Here is a 23,090-nt window from a genome sequence, read left to right on the forward strand (position 1 = left end):
AAGCTACCTGTGGGAATGGCTTTCCTTGCCAATATTTGATTTAAGAATAGGCATGTGACTGGCTTTTGACCAAAGAGACACCTGGGAAAGTCTGCTGGGGGACTTCTAGGAAAAACTTCCCCACTCTTGACACTCAAGGTTTCCCTTCTTCCTCTAGACAGGGACTCTCTCATATGATAGCCACTAGGCACAGGTGGCTATTTAAAATTAAATCGATTAAAATTCAGTGAAATAAAAAATTCAGTTCCTCAGTCACGCTAGTTACATGTCAAGCACTCAGTGTTCACCTGGGTCTATTGGCTGCTGCCGCGGCCAGCACAAGCAAGAGTCGCACCTGCACAGGGAGAGAATGGAGCGTCCCCGCTAAGAAAAATAAGAGAGAGACAAAAGATGGGGTTGAGAGGATCAGACCAAAATGGCTGATACCTTTCTTTATTGTGCTGCAGTATATATAGGATAAAGTACGTGACTTCTGACATTCACAAGATTGTTATTAATCTCCAAATACAATCACAAGACCCTTACCATTGTGTACAGATCACAAATAGATAATCTATCTTCTATCAATAAGCTAATCTATCTTCTATGAAATGCTGCAAGAACTAGACGTCCTGGAGCCTTAAGGGTAATAAATTCTTCAGGGGGGCGGGACAGGGAGCTTAGGAATGTGCCTAAGGCTCTGCATAACGCCAAGCAGCTCCCAAGACTTAACCCTTCACGGGCAGTCCCCCGCAGGCTGCCATATGGGACAGTGTAGACACGGAGTATTTCCATTGTTGCAAAAAGTTCTATTGGATAATGCTGTGCCTGGATATTTTCAGTTTGGATTTAATGCTGATAGAGGGGTAGCCATCTGAAAAAACACTGAAAGAGGCTAGGGATCACAAGTGAAAATGGAGATAACCTGAGGTTTTCAAAGGTTGGCTTCCCTAACAGCTCAGTTGATAAAAGAATCCGCCTGCAATGCAGGAGACCCCGGTTCAATTCCTAGGGTGGGAAGATCCCTTGGAGAAGAGATAGGCTACCCACTCCAGTAATTTTGGGCTTCCCTTGTGGCTCAGCTGGTAAAGAATCCCCCTGCAGTGTGGGAGAACTGGGTTTGATTCCTGGGTTGGGAAGATCCCTGAGAGAAGGGAAAGGCTACCCACTCCAGTATTCTGGCATGGAGAATTCCATAGACTGTATAGTCCATGGGATCACAAAGAGTCAGACATGACAGACTGACTTTCACTTCACTTCATTGCAACATAAGCACTTTTTATTAAAGTTCATTGTAGGAGTATTCATGTAAGCATGTAAAATTAAATTTAAAAAAAAAAAAATAAATAAAAAAAAAATAAAAATAAAAATAAAAATTAAAAAAAACAAAAAAACAAAAAAATAAAGTTCAATAGAGTTCTTATAAATCCAATTCTAATAATACCTTTTAGAAGTGGAAATATCTCCTTCGTATAATGTGTACACAGATGCAAACAAACTAGAGATGTCATGGCTTTACTAAAAGGTTAGATATGAACCAGGTATTACTATATTTAAGTAAACTTACTGGTTAATAAACAGTTTGAATACTCTAAAGTTGCTTGCTCAGATGACTAAGGCTTACTATCTGTATGTTTGGGCTTGTTATAGAAACTGCGGGAGCAGAAAGAGACAGGAAGTGGCACTCAGAGAAGCAGAACAGGGTTTATTCAGCACTCCTCATGCGGGCTCAGTGGTGTCTCCTCCAGAGGCTGAGGGCAAGGGCATTGTTCTGAGTATTTTATATACAGCACAGACTTCCCTGTCTTCAGGACTTTCCTGCTCAAACAGCTCAGATTCCCCTTCTCCAGGCAGCTTAGGTTCCTGAAGATGGGATGAGAAAGCAAGATTGCAGAAACGGAGGTAGTGAGTGGTGAGCAAAAGCTGTTTAAGCAAGATAACAGAGGCAGAAGACAGAAAGTTGTTATTCTAGATCTGAGCTGGTATTCTAATTCGGGGTTCCCACATCAGGCTGAGGGAACATCATTTTTCAGAAGTTTAGATTTAAAACTGCCACTTTTTTCCCTATGGTCTTGTTCTGTTCAGTTCAGTTGCTAAGTTGTGTCCGACTCTTTGCGACCCCATGAATCGCAGCACGTCAGGCCTCCCTGTCCATCACCAACTCCCAGAGTTCACGCAGACTCAGGTCCATCGAGTCAGTGATACCATCCAGCCATCTCATCCTGGGTTGTCCCCTTCTCCTCCTGCCCCCAATCCCTCCCAGCATCAGAGTTTTTTCCAATGAGTCAATTCTTTGCATGAGGTGGCCAAAGTACTGGAGTTTCAGCTTTAGCATCATTCCTTCCAAAGAACACCCAGGGCTGATCCCCTTCAGAATGGACTGGTTGGATCCCCTTGCAGTCCAAGGGACTCTCAAGAGTCTTCTCCAACACCGCAGTTCAAAAGCATCAATTCTTCGTCACTCAGCCTTCTTCACAGTCTAACACTCACATCCATACAAGGCTATGGAAAAACCATAGCCTTGACTAGACGGAACTTAGTCGGCAAAGTAATGTCTCTGCTTTTGAATATGCTATCTAGGTTGGTCATAACTTTTCGTAGGTCCTGCCTATTTAATTGGGCTTAGTCTAGGCCACTGTAGCTTGTATTCATGTTCTGGTTTAGACATTTGTGACACAGAGGCAGTTGTTTAATTCTTCGTTGTTTTCTTTCTTTCTTTCTTTCTTTCTTTCTTTTTTTTTTTTTTTTTTTTTGAGGAAATAGAAATGTGGTTTTCATTCTCAGCGGGTAGAATGGGGGACACAGTATGCTCATGCCCTCAAGATCTGTGCCCCTACCCATGAGGAGTCTAGGGGCTTCTATAATGTAAGGGCTCAAAGTCAGGAGTCAGTGATGAGAAACAAAGGTAACAGGATCTTGATTTCTTCCTCTTGCACTGTTTCAGAGACAGCTATAAACTGGTCAGTAACACAATAATTGAGTCTGGCTGTTCGGTGCTCTACAGCCTTCTTTCTGAAAACAAAGAACTAGGGAAAGGTAAGGGTAGACACCAAATAGGGAATGTATTTAGCATAGAGTCAAATAATGATTTTTTTTTTTTTTTTTTTTTTTTTTGCCTAAAGTTGCAAAACTCAATGGCAAGATTTATATCAAACTGAAATTTAACTTATGAAGTTCTATGCTTTATAACTTAAGAGTTTTAACTTATGACTTCAAAGGTTTGTATAAGGCATTTAGCAAAGATCTTTCTGAGTTTTTAAAGTAAACCAAAGCAAAACCACTATTTATATTTTATTAGCCTTTGGATATTCAGTTTGGTTCAGTTCAGTTGCTCAGTTGTGTCCAACTCTTTGTGACCCCATGAGTCGCAGCATGCCAGTCCTCCCTGTCCATCACCAACTTCTGGGGCTTACTCAAACTCATGTGCACTGAGTTGGTGATGCCTTCCAACCATCTCAGCCTCTGTCATCCCTGTCTCCGTCCACTTTCAATCTTTCCCAGCATCAGAGTCTTTTCAAATGAGTCAGTTCTCCGCATCAGGTGGCCAATGTATTGGAATTTCAGTTTCAGCATCAGTCCTACCAATGAATATTCAGGACTGATTTCCTTTAGGATGGACTGCTTGCCTCTCCTTGCTGTCTAAGGGACTCTCGAGAGTCTTCTCCAACAACGTAGTTTAATTGTTAGTACTCAGTTTATACTAATATTGTATGGCTCATGTAACTATTGGTTTCCTCAGTACGTTTAGTTAATATTTCCTTAGTGGCAAACTATATGCCTTGTTTATCCCATAATATAAATTAGACAAGGCCTATAACCACCTTATATAAGAACCATTTAGATATACCAATTTATATACCTTTATCTAAATGCTGCAAACTTCTATGCATTTAATTTTAGCGTTCATAAGTTTCCAATCTATAGGCTCTATTCTTAGAGGAGAGTTTAGGGGACTTTTCTTTTTTGTTCCCTGTCTATTTTGTTGTTTTTATATAAAAGGCTTTGGGATCCCTAGAGTCAAATAGAACTAATTAAGTCAAGTCCTTTGGTCTAGCTGTCTCAAAATAATTGGTCAGATATCTCAATGTAAATTTTTCTAGTCCCTTAAATAGATAACTTAAAACTGCTGTAAATACAACACTCTTATTTAGCTTTTAATGTTGGGGACCAGTAAGGGGTCCCTTTTGGCTCATTAAATTTAGGTGGTCTAATAATATCAAATCTTTAATCATGTAAATGTGTTTTATTTATCCCATTCTAGATAACTATCCAAAGAATTTTTTATTAATTTGAGATAACTCCTTATTTTTTTTACACCTTTTTGAAATAACATTTTTCCAAGTTTTTTCTTTTTTTAATATTCTTAATTTCTCTTATTAGCATCTATAAGACCCATTGAGAAGAAGGCCTCAATGAAGCTTCCTAAACCTGTTTTTCTTATTCTAAAAAATGTTCTTAGGTTAATTTGACTTTTGTTTATAGATTCAAACAAAACAGTTGTTTGCAATGAGAGGACTCTAGACTTAATAATTTATTTGTTTCTCTAATTTTAAAAGGATTCGTCTTTTCAGTTCAGTTCAGTTCAGTCCCTCAGTCGTGTCTGACTTTGCGACCCTGTGAATTGCAGCACGCCAGGCCTCCCTGTCGATCACCAACTACCAGAGTTCATTCAAACTGACATCCATTAAGCCAGTGATACCATCCAGCCATCCATCCTCTGTTGTCCCCTTCTCCTCCTGCCCCCAATCCCTCCCAGCATCAGAGTCTTTTTCAGTGAGTCAACTCTTCACATGACGTGGCCAAAGTACTGGAGTTTCAGCTTTAGTATTATTCCTTCCAAAGAAATCCCTGGGCTGATCTCCTTTAGAATGGACTGGTTAAATCTCCTTGTAGTCCAAGGGACTCTCAAGAGTCTTCTTCAACACCACAATTCAAAAGCATCAATTCTTCGGTGCTTAGCCTTCTTCACAGTCCAACTCTCACATCCATACATGACCACTGGAAAAACTACAGCCTTGACTAGACAGACCTTTGTTTGCAAAGTAATGTCTCTGCTTTTTAATATGCTAAGTTGGTCATAACTTTCCTTCCAAGGAGTAAGTGTCTTTTAATTTCATGGCTGCAATCACCATCTGCAGTGATTTTGGAGCCCCCCCAAAAAATAAAGTCTGACACTGTTTTCACTGTTTCCCCATCTATTTCGCATGAAGTGATGGGACTAGATGCCATATCTTTTGACCACCAATAAATTACATCTCCACAGAGATACAAATCATTAATAATGCAAAAAGACCTCTTATAGGGCTAACAGGAATAAAACCACAACAGACCAACCCAGGAAGATCAGATAAAACATTTACATCTCAAAGACACAGAGAAATCTGAGATTCCCAATACAAGGCCTTGTTTAAGGTTTTACCAAGCCAATTTTTAATTTTTAACTGCATATGCATTAAAGAGCCCACTCAATATTTAGGACAAAATTTAATTTCTCCAGTTAACTAGATATTTGCATTTATCAACTCTGTATGTCTTTCTACAATGGAGTCACCATCAGAGTCTTTCAACTGAGGCTCAGGTATTCTTCCTCTCCTACCCAGTGTCTTTCAACAGAACAGGCATTCCTCAGTGTCTTTTCAACTGAGCACCACCCAGTATCTAGACCCTGAGTGGATATATCCCCAGTTTCTTGCAAATGCCCTCTCCCCCAGTACCTTAACTGAGAGGGGGCAGATACCTGCTATATCCCACCAAATAAAAAACTCACAATCTCAACAAATATGGGAAATCCAAGAACCAGGAGAGACTTACTCAAATCCGTCCTGAACTCCAGAGGAATTGGATGGATACAAGTGGCCTTGGTTGGTACCATGGCCCTGGTTTCTCATAGAGTTCAGGTGGAGCAGACAAAATCTGCTCTGGGTCCCTTCATCTTGGTCACCAAAGCTGTTCATTAAAAAAATATAGTTACAACCAGATGGTAGAGTTGTTTTATTTGGTGGGAATGTTTAGGACTCTGAGCCTGGAAGGCAGAATCTCAGTAGCTCTGAGAAAACTGCTTCAAGGACATAACAGGGGTTTGGTGGGGAGGGGGTGTGGGGGAAGTCAGGCTATATACAAGTTTGCAACATAGGGAGCAGGCAGTCTGAACATCAAAGATCAGATATTAGGTTGAGGAATTAAGCATTCTATATATGGAAAGATGTAAGTCTTTGGGCCCACTGAATTCATTTCTTTCATATGCACCTCAGCTGTCTGGGGCCAAATCTTATTTCCTTGTTCACCTTAAGGAGTGGCAGGTATGGCAGATGGCTGCTTCTTGCATTCCCCAAGCTCCTCAGCAATCACTGTTGTGGGTGAAGACATCTGTTGGATTGCAGTTTTGGGAGCCCTCATTCACATTTGGTGGACAGCAACCTTCTGACTCAGCTGGTAAAGAATTCGCTTGCAAAGCAGGAGACCTGAGTTGAATCCCTGGGTTGGGACGATCCCCTGGGGAAGAGAAAGGCTACCTACTTCCATATTCTGGCCTGGAGAATTCCACAGACTGTATAGTCCATGGGGTTGCAAAGAGTCAGGGATGGCTGAGTGACTTTCACTTTCAATTGCTAATGTCTGTGATATTTCTTGTTTATTGATAAGGCAGGAGATATTTTCATTTCACAGATCTTATCTGTAACCACTGCCTTCCTGTCAGTCTTTCCTTAAACACTACATTCCTTATGGTCAGGGGCTGAATCTTAGTCATCAATGCATCCTGAGCACCTAACTTAGTACCTGGCTCAGAGTGCGTTCAATACATACTGAATAAGTGGACAATTAGTGCTCTTTTTGTATAAACAGTTACTTGTAGAACCATTAGTGTAATTATAGAACAGAAGCTGTAAAATTTCTTGGGTTTATAAAGAGTCCTACATGCTGTTTTAAATTCAAAAGATTTCTACTATTTTGCACTTTTCTATATATGTCAGGCGAGTGTATGCTCCTCAGTTCTGTCTCATCACAACAAAGATTTGGAGTGACGGACATTAAAGCCCTCAGTGTGTCACATCTCTTGGGTCTTGGACAGACCATGTTATAGCTCTCAGGTTTCAAATATACCGTTAGAGCTCTTAGACAAATCAATGTTACAGCTCTGTGTTACAGCTCTATTTTATTTAGAAAATAGCAGGAAAATCCATCCTCGAGGCATGAGAGCATGCTGACCCAAAGATGTGAAGAGAAGAGCACGCAGGGTGGGGAGAGAGAGAGAAAGAGAGACTCCCCAGCCCTTTGGCTCCTCTTTTTATATGTTTTTCTCCCCCTGGGTCTGCCCTATATAAATTGGGCTAGCCAAGAGAGTTGTTTGTTCTACCTGAGATCCTCATTCCAGTCCTCAGACCTTCCTTTGTTCTATTTTTGTGGGCTTTCCCCTTCCTTATCTTTAGCCACCGCCATTCTGGACTCCTGTTTCCTATTCTAACTACCTAACAGTACATTCTAATGGAATGTAGAAGTGGACTTGATCATATGGCTAGCAGCCACATGTCTAGGAAAAAAAGCTAGAAATTTAATATAAACATTTACGTTCTTATTTCTATTTCATAAGCTAATGATCTTATTGCTAAACACACACCAAATAAAACATACATACTTTTACATTTTTCAAATATAGGTAAATTTCTTAAGGCTTGCATGCATATCTAAAGACATATTCAACAGCTGTATACATGTAAGCACAATTCCAATCAAGGAAAAATATTTAGCTGGAACCAACAATAAGCCTTTAAAATAAAAATCAACAAGGAAATCCAATTCAATCATATTTCAGAGGTTATCCTTTTCAGAGTTCAAATTACTTCCTTGACAATAACCAATGCAATTTCTTATGGTTTTCTTTTTGTGATTAATACCAAATACTGTAAATAAATTCATTTAAATGGACCCATCTAAAAATACTACATTCTGTTTAATAAATTCTGTTTTACTATACTGCTGCTAAGTCACTTCAGTCGTGTCCAACTCTGTGTGACCCCATAGATGGCAGCCCACCAGGTTCCCCCATTCCTGGGATTCTCCAGGCAAGAACACTGGAGTGGGTTGCCATTTCCTTCTCCAATGCATGAAAGTGAAAAGTGAAAGTGAAGTCACTCAGTGGTGTCCGACTCTTAGCGACCCCATGGACTGCAGCCTACCAGGCTTCTCCGTCCATGGGATTTTCTAGGCAAGAGTACTGGAGTGGGGTGTCATTGCCTTCTCCACTGTTTTACTATAAATAGATATAAATGGTATATATCAAAAGTGAAAAGCAACTAAACTGTGTAATTTTACTCTCATAGTCACCTAAATAAATAGTACTAGTGCATCAGAATTTAAGCTTACTTTCTTTACACTTACTTCCAAACAAAATGTAAGAAGAGCTACTTGTTCCTTTTGTTTTTGAAAGTTTACATTTTAGTAGATGTGATGGTTTCTCATTAACGAGAACTCCATTGTTACAGCCCCATAGATGTGACTTGCTTTTAAACTATATTCACATTTGTTGTCTCATTTTTTTTTTCATATTTTATTTACTTTTATAGTTATTGAAATTATTTAACAACTGTACTGCTTTATACCTGGGCTTCTGCATATGCCCTGAAATTCATTCTCTTGGTCTTTTTAGAGGCACGCATAGCTTTTAAATCACCTACACTTCAACTTAAATCTGCTAATCTTTTCACTTGAATGGATTTAAAAAAATATTGACAGTAGAAAAGAAAAAAAAAAAACTCAAACTTAAACAGTGGCTAATTTTCAAGGTTTAGAAAAGGTTTTCCCTTTTATTCTAAACATGTTCTGTTTCTACTTGCAAATGGCTGAAATTCCTTCAATCAAGTACCAATCTTGTTTCTGTTCCTATGTGAAAGTTGTTAATATAAATAAATGTTCTCAAGGGGAGGAATTTGGTGATTTATAATGACTGCTATTTGAATAACTATCATCAGTTTCTAATGAATTTTCAACAAAAATGCCATTGGACGTGGCAGAATTGGGAGGCAGGATCTTAAAGACAAACTTCATCAGTTTCATAACTTTGAAGCCAGTAAGTTTTTCTCCACTCCTGACTCTTAACTGATTAATGGTTGCTAAGGAAAGACTTCAGATCAAGTGCTTCATTCTTCACCCCTCAAAACGGAATGTGTCTTCTTTTTTTTTTTTTTTTGCAACATCAGATAATCTTTGAAGTATCCCAAGTTATTCAGCAACAGCAAAAAAAAAAAAAAAAAAAAGAATAGTTCTTTGCTCTGATTTAGAATGTTTTAATATTTTTAATTTTGAGAAATCTTAGTTTAAGTGAAAAAAAGATGCTTTTTTATCTGTCTTCAAAATTAAAGACATTAGCAAGATGAAAAGCAAAACCAGAAGAACCACAAGTTGCTAAGCTTTGAGCATATACCAAGGAGAAGGAAATGGCAACCCACTCCAGTATTCTTGCATGGAGAATCCCAGGGACTGAGGAGCCTGGTGGGCTGCCGTCTATGGGGTCGCACAGAGTTGGACACAACTGAAGTGACTTAGCAGCAGCAGCAAGGTGGTTGTATTGCTCTTCATCCTACCCACTATCCCAATTGTATTGCTGATTCTGTTTGTGAAGCCAGAGTCTTGCTATTCCTTATGTCTGCACTGTTCGTTGAACCCAGGATAGGCAAAGTACGAGCTAAGAGGCTGGAAAGAGAATCAAAGAGCTTTAGAAACTGCAGACATATTTTTTCTCTTCTGGCTGATGCAGCAGCCATAGCAGCAGCTATAGCATAACCTTACACAACACAACCTTTCTCATAGCAACAGACACACTATATTCCCTGTCTCCTCGGTGACCCAAGGGATGCAGCCGTGATGCGGCCGTAAATGGCACTGCTTTCCAGGTAGAGCTCACACATGTGTACATCACTAAGTAGCTCGTGACCAAGCAAGCACCTCGTGACATGCATATGCAGTGCTATAAATGATCTCAGCTGTTACATAGTCATTATTTACAAAATGTGGGGTGAGAGAACCTTACCACACCATCTTGGCTAATTTGCTATTTCCCTATAATAGTTGCTAAATATATTCTGTGAAAGAAAAAGAACAAATTTGCATAGCATTTGTAATTTAGTTACAAATAGCCTGAAGTCCTCAACCTAACTAGGATTTAGAGCAATTTAACTGAAAACACATGCGATATACAAGTCAGCACACTTGCTGTGAAGAGATTTCATGAAAAAAATCCCCAGGATTATAGTGATTCTAAAATAACAACCAAGGGAAGCCATCCTCCAAGGGAAACAATTAGGACAGAATCGCATTTCATTTCTCCTGCTTGTGTATTGCATATCAAAGGAGTTTACAGGTAATTTTCTATCAGTATGTACAGCTTGCATATTCTAGCACTCTGCGCTGCAGTTTCCTCATCTATCAAGAAACTTTTCAAACAGGGGCTATGAAGAAAGAACAACTGGGATCTGTTGACTCATATAATGAAACATATTTTGAGATCCTTTGTGAGTAGAGATTAACTACATTTTTTTTCTTCTTTTACAAGCTTCCTGATCTTCAGCAAAAAAAGAGTATAATTAAAGCTACAATTGCTGTTTAGGTCATCAGGAACAATGAGAATAAAAGAGAGGGAACAAAAATGAGCTATTATGTTAAAGCAATCTAACCAGATTTTAAATATAGTTTACTATATCTAAAAATAAATGTCCTGTAAATTGTAGCTATGATTCCACATGGCTTTTCGTTACAAAAACAAGCAAACAAACAAACAAACAAAAAAAGCAAACCCAACAAACGAGCAAAATGGGAATATTTAAACATCTGGTACATACCATGTTTTCAGATCAGTTCAGCTGCTCAGTCGTGACCGACTCTTTGCGAACCCATGGAGTGCAGCATGCCAGGCTTCCCTGTTCATCGCCAACTCCGACTTTACCCAAACTCATGTCCATTGAATTGGTGATGCCATGCAACCATCTCATTCTCTGTTGTCCCATTCTCCTCCTACCTTCAATCTTTCCTAACATCAGGGTCTTTATTTTATTTTACTTTAATTAATTTTTATTTTTGCTTTATTTTACTTTACAATACTGTATTAGTTTTGCCATACATTGACATGAATCCACCATGGATGTACATGAGTTCCCAAACAGGAACCCCCCTCCTACCTCCCACCCCATATCATCTCTCTGGATCATCCCCATGCACCAGCCCCAAGCATCCTGTATCCTGCATCAAACATTGACTGGTGATTTATTTCTTACATAATAGTATACATGTTTCAATGCCATTCTCCCAAATCATCCCACCCTCTCCCTCTCCCATGGAGTCCAAAAGTCCACTCTACATATCTGTCTCTTTTGCTGTCTCGCATACAGGGTCATCATTACCATCTTTCTAAATTCCATATATATGTGTTAGTATACTGTATTGGTGTTTTTCTTTCTGGCTTACTTCACTCTGTAGAATTGGCTCCAGTTTCATCCATCTCATTAGAACTGATTCAAATGTATTTTTAATGGCTGAGTAATACTCCATTGTGTATATGTACCACAGCTTTCTTATCCATTCATCCGCTGATGGACATCTAGGTTATTTCCATGTCCTGGCTATTATAAAGAGTGCTGCAATGAACATTAGGGTACATGTGTCTCTTTCAATTCTGGTTTCCTCGGTGTGTATGCCCAGCAGTGGGATTGCTGGGTCATAAGGCAGTTCTATTTGCAATTTTTTTAAGGAGTCTCCACACTGTTCTCCATAGTGGCTGTACTAGTTTGCATTCCCACCAACAGTGCAAGAGGGTTCCCTTTTCTCCACACCCTCTGCAGCATTTATTGCTTGTAGACTTTTGAATAGCAGCCATTGTGACTGGCGTGAAATGGTACCTCATTGTGGTTTTGATTTGCATTTCTCTCATAACGAGTGGTGTTGAGCATCTTTTCATGTGTTTGTTAGTCATCCATGTGTCTTCTTTGGAGAAATGGACACTAATAGATGGAGAAATATACCATGTTCATGGATTGGAAGAATCAATATAGTGAAAATGAGTATACTAGCCAAAGCAATCTACAGATTTAACGCAATCCCTATCAAGCTACTAGCAGTATTTTCACAGAACTAGAACAAATAATTTCAAGATTTGTATGGAAATACAAAAAACCTCAAATAGCCAAAGCAATCTTGAGAAAGAAGAATGGAACTGGAGGAATCAACTTGCCTGACTTCAGGCTCTACTACAAAGCCACAGTCATCAAGACAGTATGGTACTGGCACAAAGACAGACATATAGATCAATGGAACAAAAAAGAAAGCCCAGAGATAAATCCACACACATATGGACACCTTATCTTTGACAAAGGAGCCAAGAATATACAATGGAGTAAAGACAATCTCTTTAACAAGTGGTGCTGGGAAAACTGGTCAACCACTTGTAAAAGAATGAAACTAGAACACTTTCTAACACCATGCACAAAAATAAACTCAAAATGGATTAAAGATCTAAATGTAAGACCAGAAACTAAAAAACTCCTAGAGGAGAACATAGGCAAAACACTCTCCAACATAAATCACAGCAGGATCCTCTATAATCCACCTCCCAGAATTCTGGAAATAAAAGCAAAAATAAACAAATGGGATCTAATTAAAATTAAAAGCTTCTGCACAACAAAGGAAACTATAAGCAAGGTGAAAAGACAGCCTTCTGAATGGGAGAAAATAATAACAAATGAAGCATCTGACAAAGAATTAATCTCAAAAATATACAAGCAACATATGCAGCTCAATTCCAGAAAAATAAACGGCCCAATCAAAAAATGGGCCAAAGAACTAAATAGACATTTCTCCAAAGAAGACATACGGATGCCTAACAAACACAGGGTCTTGTTTTAAGGGAGGAAAAAGAAATATTAGTATCACCTATGTGGAAACAAGACCAACAAAATGGGAAAAGCAAAGGCTATTTATTCAGAGCTTGCTTGTAAGGGAGTCAGCCACCGCCACAAATGTTCAGCAGAAACTCCACCATAGGAGTGGAGAAACTTCATAGTAGGGTAAGTAGAGGCATCAGAAATGCCTTGTAGACTGCTGACCTAGAGAAACTGTGGTTGAGATAATCAAAAGTGGGGCATCTGTGGTATTGGTATTGGTTAGGCAAGAATAACTGGCTTTCTTTGGTCAGTCTTAAGTTGAAAGTGGGAACAAAAAATAGGCCTCAGTTACCTATCACACCCTGGATATTTCAGACTGATTGTTAAGAAGTTATTGCTTTGCTTCCTGGATTATTACTAGAAATATCAATGTGCTTTCATACAAGTATGACTCACAGAAGGCTGGCTTCCTGAGTTGTCTATTTTAATAAGGGGATGGTTTCCAGGCCAGGTTGCAACAGGTTGCGGTTTAGAGTTCTATTTTTATATATGGCCTGGATATTATCCATTTACAAATTCAGTCTGTCACATATAGTTGAAATATCAAAAATAAAATATTTTAATTTCTGTAGAACTTTGAGGAGATGATTATATTTTATCAAGGAACATATAGAAATATAGTAATATTGAGACAGAAGATTGGATGGGCCCCTAAGCTGAGCAGCTGGAGTTTGTTCCCTGCTTCAAAATAGCAGGAACAAGGGAAAAGCTGAGCCTTGCCCTGATGAAAAACAGAGACCACGTATTTCTTTCTTAATTTAAAGGTCAAGAAGGCCTTTCCAGTCAACTATACATGCACAGAAAGGCTCCTTGGAGGTCAAAAAGCAAGTGATGTCAACCAACCCACAGGACTCTTCACTAGAATCCATCCTGACCAAGAGATGTGCACACTTAAGGGAGAATCTGGAGATAAACCAAGTATGGACTCAGAATCAGGCAAAGGAGGATGAATGGCCAAAGGAAATCAGAAGAAATGCCCCATATAAGTGATTCAAAATGCTACAAGTGTGTGACTCTCTCTCTGAGTCTGCCTGTGTGTCTATCCACTTGTGATCTTTTTCCTCTGAATAAATACTTTACTTGTCTCACTACATTCGATCTTTATGGGAATTTATTTCTATAAAACCAAAACGGCAGGGGCCTTGTTGCTGTCCACTGGTGTCTGGTGGTCCAGTGGCTAGAATTCAGGGCCGTCACTGCAGCGATCTGACTTCAGTTTCTGGCCAGAAACTGAAGTTGTGCTTCAAGCTACTGTAGGCTGAGGTCATCCAAGATCAAGATGGACATAGAGACAGTAATACCTAGTAGAAAATGGACTAAACCCTTTGAGATACTCTGCAAACATTGTTCAATTATTTAGGAATAGACAAAACCAGAATTCTATCTTGAAGAAACAAAAGATTGTTCTTTCTAATATTCTCAATAGTCCATTAGATGCTGTGGAATACTGTGTTTAAAGAAATATATCCATTTATTCCTTTTTAAACAAAACTTCTTTAATAACTATATTGAACCTTCTCAAAGAAGATCAATCCTTATATTCTGAGAGAGTTGGATTTCTATTTTATTTATTCTAGTATGTTTTATCTTCAATAAAACTAAAGTTATATAAAGGCAAGAACTTTCTCTTGTATGGTTCTAAAATGGCTCAGAGTTTCAAAACAAGATTTCCTTAAAGTGTTTGTTACTCAGCCATGTCCAACTCTTTGCTACCACATGGGCTATAGCCTGCCAGGCTCCTCTGTCCATGGGATTTACCAGGCAAGAAAACTGGAGTGGGAAATATTCTCTTCTCTAGGGAATCTTCCTGATACAGGGATCACACTTGCATTTCTTGCATCTCCTTCATTGTTAGGTGAGTTCTTTACCATTTGACCCAAGATCTTGGAGTTTGGGCACTGGAAAATTGGCAAAATCATGGTTAGGACAATTCAATTGCTCAGTCGTGTCTGACGTTTCATGACCCCATCGACTGCAGCACACCAGGCTTCTCTGTCTATCACTGATTCCCAGAACTTGCTCAAGCTCATGTCCATCGAATCAGGGATGCCATCCAACCATCTCATCCTCTGTCATTCCCTTCTCATCTAGCCTTCAATCTTTCCCAGCATCAGGGATTTTACAATGAGTCAGTTCATATCAGGTGGTCAAAGTATTGGAGCTTCAGCTTTAGCATCAGTGCTTCCAATGAATATTCAGAACTGATTTCCTTTAGGATTGGCTGGTTTGATATCCTTGCAGTCCAAGGGACTCTCAAGAGCCTTCTCCAACATCACAGTTCAAAATCATCAATTCTTCAGTGCTCAGGTTTTTTATAAGCCAACTCTCACATGTATACATGACTACTGGAAAAACCGTAGCTTTGACTACATAGAGTTTGTTCGCAAAGTAATGTCTCTGCTTTTTAATGTGCTGTCTAGGTTTATCATGGCCTTTCTTTCAAGGAGCAATTGTCTTTCAGTTGCACGCTGTGGTCACTATCGCAGTGATTTTGGAGCCCCCCGCCACCCCCAAAAAAAAGTATGTCAATATTTCCATCCTGTCTCCATCTATTTGCCACAAAGTGATGGGACTGGAAGCCATGATTTTTAGTTTTTTGAATGTTGAGTTTTAAGCCAATTTTTTCACTCTCTTTCAGTTTCATCAAGAGACTTTTTAGTTCTTGCTTCCTTTCTGCCATAAGGGTGGTATCATCTGTGTATCTGAGGTTATTGATATTTCTCCTGGCAATCTTGATTCCAGTTTGTGTTTCATCCAACCTGACATTTCGTATGATAAGTACTCTGCATATAAGTTACATAATCAGGGTGACAATATACAGCGTTATAATGCACTCCTTCCCCAATCTGGAACCAGTCTGTAGTTCCATGTGTGGTTCTAATTGTTGCTTTTGGACCTGCATATAGATTTCTCAGGAGACAGGTAAGGTGGTCGGGTATTCCCACTTCTTGAAGTATTTTCCACAGACTGTTGTGATCCACATAGTCAAAGGCTTTGACATAGTCAATAAAGCAGAAGTAGATTTTTTCTGGAAATCTCTTGCTTCTTCGATGATCCAACTGATGTTGGCTATTTGATCTCTGGTTCCTCTGGCTTTTCTAATTCCAGATTGAATATCTGGAAGCTCATGGTCCACGTACTGTTGAACTTGGAGAACTTTGAGCATGACTTTGCTAGTGTGTGAGACGAGTGCAATTGTGTGGTAGTTTCAACAATTTTTGGCATTGCCTTTCTTTGAGATTGGAATGAAAACTGACCTTTTCCAGTCCTGTGGCCCACTGCTGAGTTTTCCACATTTGCTGACATATTGAGTGCAGCACCCTCACAGCATCATCTTTTAGGATTTGAAATAGCTCAACTGGAATTCCATCAACTCCACTAGCTTTGTTCTTAGTAATGCTTATTAAGGCCTATTTCACTTCGCCTTCCAGGATGTCTGACTCTAGGTTAGTGATCACACAATCGTGGTTAACCTGGGCATGAGGATCCTTTTTGTATACTTCTTCTGTGTAGTCTTGCCACCTCTTCTTAATATCTTCTGCTAGATCTGTACTATTTCTTTCCTGTATTGTGCCCATCTTCACATGAAATATTCCCTTGGTATTTCTAATTTTCTTGAAGAGATCTCTCGTCTTTCCCATTCTATTATTTTCCTTTATTTCTTTGCATTGATCACTGGGGAAGGCTTTCTTATCTCTCTTTGCTACTCTCTGGAACTGTGCATTCACGCATTCATATTCATATCTTTCGTTTTCTCCTTTACCTTCTTCTTCTTTTTTCAGCTATTTGTAAGCTATCCTCAGACAACCATTTCATTTTGCCTTTTTCCATTTCTTTTCCTTAGGGATGGTCTTGATCACTCCCTCCTCTACAATGTCACAAACCTCCATCCATAGTTCTTTAAGCACCCTGTCTATTAGATCTAATCCCTTGAACCTATTTGTTACTACTACTGTATAATCATAAGGCATTTGATTTAGATCACACCTGAATGGTCCAGTGGTTTTCCCTACTGTCTTCAATTTAAGTCTGAATTTGACAATAAGGAGTTCATGATCTGAGCCACAGTTAGCTCCTGGTCTTATTTTTGCTGACTGTATAGAGTTCCTCCATCTTTGGCTGCAAAGAATAGAATCAATCTAATTTCAGTATTGACCTGCTGGTGTTGTCCATGTGTAGCATCTTCTCTTGTGTTGTTGGAAGAGGGTGTTTGCTATGACCAGTGCATTCTCTTGGCAAAATTCTGTTAGCCTTTGCCTTGCTTAATTTCGTGCTCCAAGGCCAAATTTGCCTGCTACTCCACTTATCTCTTTACTTCCTACTTTTGCATTCCATTCCCCTGATAAAAAAAAAAAAAAAGACATCTTTTGGGGCTGTTAGTTCTAGAAGGTCTTTTAGGTCAAGCTTTAGGTTCTTTCATCATTACTGGTCAGGACATAGATTTGAATTACTGTGATATTGAATGCTTTGCCTTGGAAAGGAGCAGAGATCATTCTGTCGTTTTTGAGACTACACCCAAATATCACATTTTAGAATCTTTTGTTGACTATGAGGGCTACTCCATTTCTTCTAAGTGATTCTTGACCACAGTAGTAGATATAATGTTCATCTGAATTAAATTCATCCAGCCCATTTTAATTCACAGATTCCTAAAATACTGATGCTCACTCATGCCATCTCCTGTTTGACCACTTCCTATTTACCGTGATTCATGGAACTGATACTCCTAGTTCCTATTCAATATTGTTCTTTACAGCATCAGACTTTATTTCCATCACCAGTCACATCCACAGCTGTGTGTTTTTCTTCACTTTGGCTCCATCTCTTCATTCTTTCTGGAGCTATTTTTCCACTCTTCTCCAGTAGCATATTGGGCACCTACTAACCTGGGGAGGTCATCTTTCAGTGCCATTTATTTTTGCCTCTTCATACTGTTCATGGGGTTCTCAAGGCAAGAATATTGAAGTGATTTGCCATTCTTTTCTCCAGCAGATCACATTTTGTCAGATCTCTCCACCATGACCCATCTGTCTTGGGTGGCCCTACACGGCATGGCTCATAGTTTCATTGAGTTAGACAAGGCCATGGTCCATGTCATCAATTTGATTAGTTTCTGTGATTGTGGTTTTCATTCCGTCTGCCCTCTAATGGATAAGGATAAGAGGCTTATGGAAGCTACCTGATTGGAGAGACTGACTTTGGGGGAAACGGTCTTGTTCTGATGGGCAGGGCCATGCTTAGTAAGTTTTGAATCCAATTTTCTGTCGGTTGGTGAGACTGTGTTCCCTCCCTGTTGTTTGACCTGAGACAAAGCTATGGTGGAGGTAATGAAGATAATGGCTACCTCCTTCAAAAGGTCCCATGTGTGCCCTGCTGCACTCAGTGCCCCGACCCTGTAGCAGGTCCCCACTGACCTACACCTCATCCAGAGACTCCTAAAGACACTCATAGGCAAATGTGAGTCAGTCTATTGAGGGGTCAGTTCTCCTTTCTCCTGGGTCCTAGTGTGCACAAGGTTTTGTTTGTGCCCTCCAAGAGTCTGTTTCCTCAGTTCTGTGTAAGTTCTGTAATCAAAAGCCACTGGCCTCCAAAGTCAAATTCCCTAAGAGTTCTCAGTCCCTTTGCCAGATACCCAGGTTAGAAAATCTGTTGGGGGTCTTAGAGCTTTCTTAACAGTGCGAGAATTTATTTGGTATAATTGTTCTACAGTTTGTGTGTTGTCTGCTTGATGATTCTATGGTGAGGTTGATAGTGACCTCCTCTAAGAGGGCTTATGCCACATGCTGTGCAAACCATGTCTGCTGTACCCAGAGGCCCTGTCCCTGTGGCAGGCCACTACTAACCCATACCTCCACAGGAGACTCTCAAACCCTCAAAGGCAAGTCTGGCTTAGTCTCTGTTGGGTCTCTGGGTCCTGGTGCACACAAGGTTTTGTTTGAGCCCTCTGAGCATCTCTGCTGGGTATGGGGTTTGATTCTAAATGCGATTTTGCCCCTCCTATCATCTCGCTGGGGCTTTTCCTTTGCCCTTAGACATGGGATATATTTTCCTGGTGGGATCCAACATTCTCCTGTCAATGGTTGTTCAGCAGCAAGTTGTAATTTTGGAGTTCTCACAGGAGAAGATGAGTGAACATCCTTCTACTCCACCATCTTGTGATAGAATCATGGTATTTCAACCCAAAGTTCAGTTCAGTTCATTCACTCAGCTGTGTCCGACTCTTTGTGACCCCATGAATCACAGCATGGCAGGCCTCCCTGTTCATCACCATCTCCCGGAGTTCACTCAGACTCACGTCCAGCCATCTCATTCTTGGTCCCGCCCTTCTCCTCCTGCCCCCAATCCCTCACAGCATCAGAGTCTTTTCCAATGAGTCAACTCTTCACCTGAGGTGGCCAAAGTACTGGAGTTTCAGCTTTAGCATCATTCCTTCCAAAGAAACCCCAGGGTTGATCTCCTTCAGAATGGACTGGTTGGATCTCCTTGCATTCCAAGGGACTCTCAAGAGTCTTCTCCAACACCACAGTTCAAAAGCATCCAACCCAAAGTAGATGTATATAAAGGGATCCCACATGCCATTTATTCACTCTCTGAAAAACACATGCCATAAGAAAAATACTGGACTAGCTGCTAGGTTGGAGAGGGAAAAAAAAAAAAAGATATAGATTCTGTCTCAAAAACTTAATGTCTGGTAGAGAGAGGCAGACTTGTAATCAAAGCAGACTAACTAAAAAATCATTCTTCTCTAAAGTCACTCTAGAAGTGTTTGTAAACATAATGAAGATGACAGAGAAGGATGTTTCAATTCTTGAAATAGGGGACAATGGAAGCTCAATCAAGCCTGTTAAGAACACATGATTTTGGGGGATTTGTATCTTCCTTCCACTATGTTGGCAAAATCAAGGCATTTAAGGGCTTCTTTGGTGACTCAGACAGTAAAGAATTTGCTTGCAATGTGGGAAACCCAGATTCAGTCCTTTGGTTGGGAAGATCCCCTGGAGAAGGCAATGGCAATCCACTCCAGTATTCTTGCCTGAAGAAGTCCATGGACAGAGGATCTTGGTAAGCTATAGTCCATGAGATCACAAACAGTTGAACATGACTGAGTGACTAACATATACAAGGCATTTAAGATCAGGAAACAGAGTAAGTAAAGGCATGAGGCATAAAGTAGACTAATTAATTTGGAAATTTTTAAGGAATTTACAGTGGCCAAAAAGAGGGTGCATGGTGAAGCAGGCTAAAGGAAACATGAGAGGGCTAATAAGAAGCAAATTTTTGAGTGCAAGAATTTCCTACTGAGAATTTTGTTCTTGATCTGGTAGGCAGTGAGGGGCTTTGGAGAATTTTAAGGAAGGTTATATTTTTGCAAACTGTTTTTCAGAAAGCTGTACCCACTGTCATTATATGTATTCTTGTATATTTTAAAAATAATTGTTTTTCTTTATAGCTCTTATAACTATACTCATGTAAGAATGCTAATGTTCTAATAAGAGCATTTACAAAGTAACTTTAAGATAAGAACTAATTTGTATAGTAAAAATGAGATGTTTTTCATCCAAGGGGACAAATATGACTTACATCAGGAGAGAAGAAATTTTAGGGTTCATCTGCTCCAAATTCTCTTTTTATATAGTGTATGATCATGCTCAGTTGCTCAGTTGTGTCCAATTCTTTGCAACCCTATGGACTATTAACCCACCAGACTCCTGTGTCCATGGAATTACCCAGGCAAGAATACTGGAGTGGATTGCCATTTCCTCTTCCAGGGGACCTTTGTGACACAAGGATCAAACCTACAAACACTGTGTCTCCTACATTGGCAGATGGATCCTTTCCCACCTGGGAAGCCCTCTTTTACATAGACAGGATGTTAAATTAGAAATTTTGTTGGAAGATGCAGCAGATAACCAGTGCAGATAAGAAGTGACCAAAGTGCACCTTGTCAAATTGTCAAAAGACAGCATAGAGAAGCAATTGTAAGACTCAAGGGAATAAGATCTGGTCACTGGAGATTAGTGTGGGTTATCTTAGATCTTATCTGGCAAGGCAGCTACAAAAGCAAATAGGTGCAACCCTCAAGATATCCAAGGTATTTTTGTCAGAATAGAGAGATCACCCACATCAAAGGAAAAATAGTTAATTGTCCCCAGTAATCATGAGGAGTCCCTAAAAATATAGGGTTGTCATATTTAGCAAATTAAAATTCAAAAACACAAGGTGAATTTGAAGTTTAGAAAAACAACATGTAGAATTTTTAGTATGTTTCAAATCTTGCATGGGAGATAAGTACACACAAAACACACACACACACACACACACACACACACACAAACTACTGTTTATTTGAAATTTAATTTTTCTTTTTTGGCCATGCTGCATAGCATGTGGAATCTTTTTTATCCAACCAGTGATCAACCCTGTGCCCCTGCAGTGAAAGCAGTGGAGTCTTAAACAATGTACTGCCAGGGAAGTTCCAAAATTCAAGTTCAATTCTATTTTGCTTGGAAACCCTGTTGAGGAGCCCACATGAACACTGAACACTGGCCAGATTCAAAAGCATAAAGCCGGCATGTGACTGTAAAAGCCAAGTGAAAAATTTTCTGATTCCTTTACCATACCTCTTTCACTAAAATTCAACCCTGGAGGACTGATTAACTGTAAGTTTGTGGGAAAGGATCAAGGGAATAAGGAATAATCTGCCCACATTTCTATCACCCACTGCAGCAACCTCTAGCTGGAGAAGGAGGTAAAATAGCTGAAACTGTGAATGTGTTTATTCCATTAAACTGAACGTTCTGAGTGCTGAGATAAGTCTGTTTTGACTCAAATTGACTGTAGAACATTGTACTAATTGAGAGAATAGAAAAGTTTTGAGCCTGTATAGGTTTTCTTCTAGATTAAGGGAGAAAAGTATCTACCTACCTCCTAAGCAAAGTGACTGAGACAATGGGAGAAAAAAATAAGCTTGTGCTCTCATTGCACTCATAAGCCTTGTTTGTTCAATATACCAGTGATGTGCTAATTAGTGACCAGAGGCCTAAAGATAGCTAGTCTAAAAATAGAACTAGTCTAAATGTAGCATAAAGATGGAACTAGTGATAGTTCTGTCAGCAGATTGCTGGAAATGGACAAAGGAATCTCTTCCACGTATGCTCTGCAACTCTTTCCATGGCAATTCAGTCATCCTTCTGCCAATAATGGGCCTTCTTCTCTCCATACATTCCCCTTCAACTAGAGAAATGGCAGTTGTAAAACTGACTCAGAAATGTTCAAATAACTCTCATTTGCAATATCTTCAGAAAGACTTGAATGAAAATTCAAAAGAAAGTTATCTATCCTAGTTGTATCTGGGAATATAAAAGCATCTACTACCTGTCTTTAACTTGGGCACTGCCTAGATGAGTTCACCAAAATTCAAAAAAGCCCATTGCTCCTGGGTTTGGAAAGTGAAATTGCACAAGAGCTTACCCTCCTGAGCACTCAGTGATCAGTTACTGTTCAAAGACGTGGCCCCACTTTTAGGGAAAAAAATGAGCTAATGAATGGAAAATCATTATGATGGGGAAGACTTAGCAAATTGAGGAGGGTGACAAGGGAATGGGAGAGAGCAGGAGAAGAAACAGATGTTAGAAGAGTGAGCTGATGCTGTATTAGTTTCCTATGGCTACTATAACAAATTGCAACAAATTTAGTGGCTTAAAATGATTATGTATATATATATATAATCTTATAGATATGAAGATCACTTGTCTTAAAATATATCACAGGGGTAAAATAAAGGTATGGACAGGACTGAACTCCTCTGGGGACTCTGAGGGGAAATTATTTATTTGCCTTTTCCAGATTCCAGAGTCCACATGCATTTCTTGGCTTCTGGTCCCTTCCTCCATTTTGATACCAACAATGGATCACTCCTACTTCTACGTTTATCATAATATCTCCATTACTGACTCTAACTTCCTGCTGTCCTCTCAGTTATAAAGACTCACAATTACATTGGTCTTATATAGATATTCTAGGATAACCTTTCCATCTCGGGAGCTTTAATTTTAATCACTGCAAAATCCCTTTTGCAGAGTATTAATAAGATGATATAACTCCTGTTGTGAGAATTTGGGGCATAGACATCTTTGGAGGCTATTATTCTGTCTACCACAGATGTGTTCTTTTATCCTTCTTTTG

Source organism: Capra hircus, chromosome 24, assembly GCF_001704415.2.
Source record: "Capra hircus breed San Clemente chromosome 24, ASM170441v1, whole genome shotgun sequence".
Classification (NCBI taxonomy): domain Eukaryota; kingdom Metazoa; phylum Chordata; class Mammalia; order Artiodactyla; family Bovidae; genus Capra; species Capra hircus.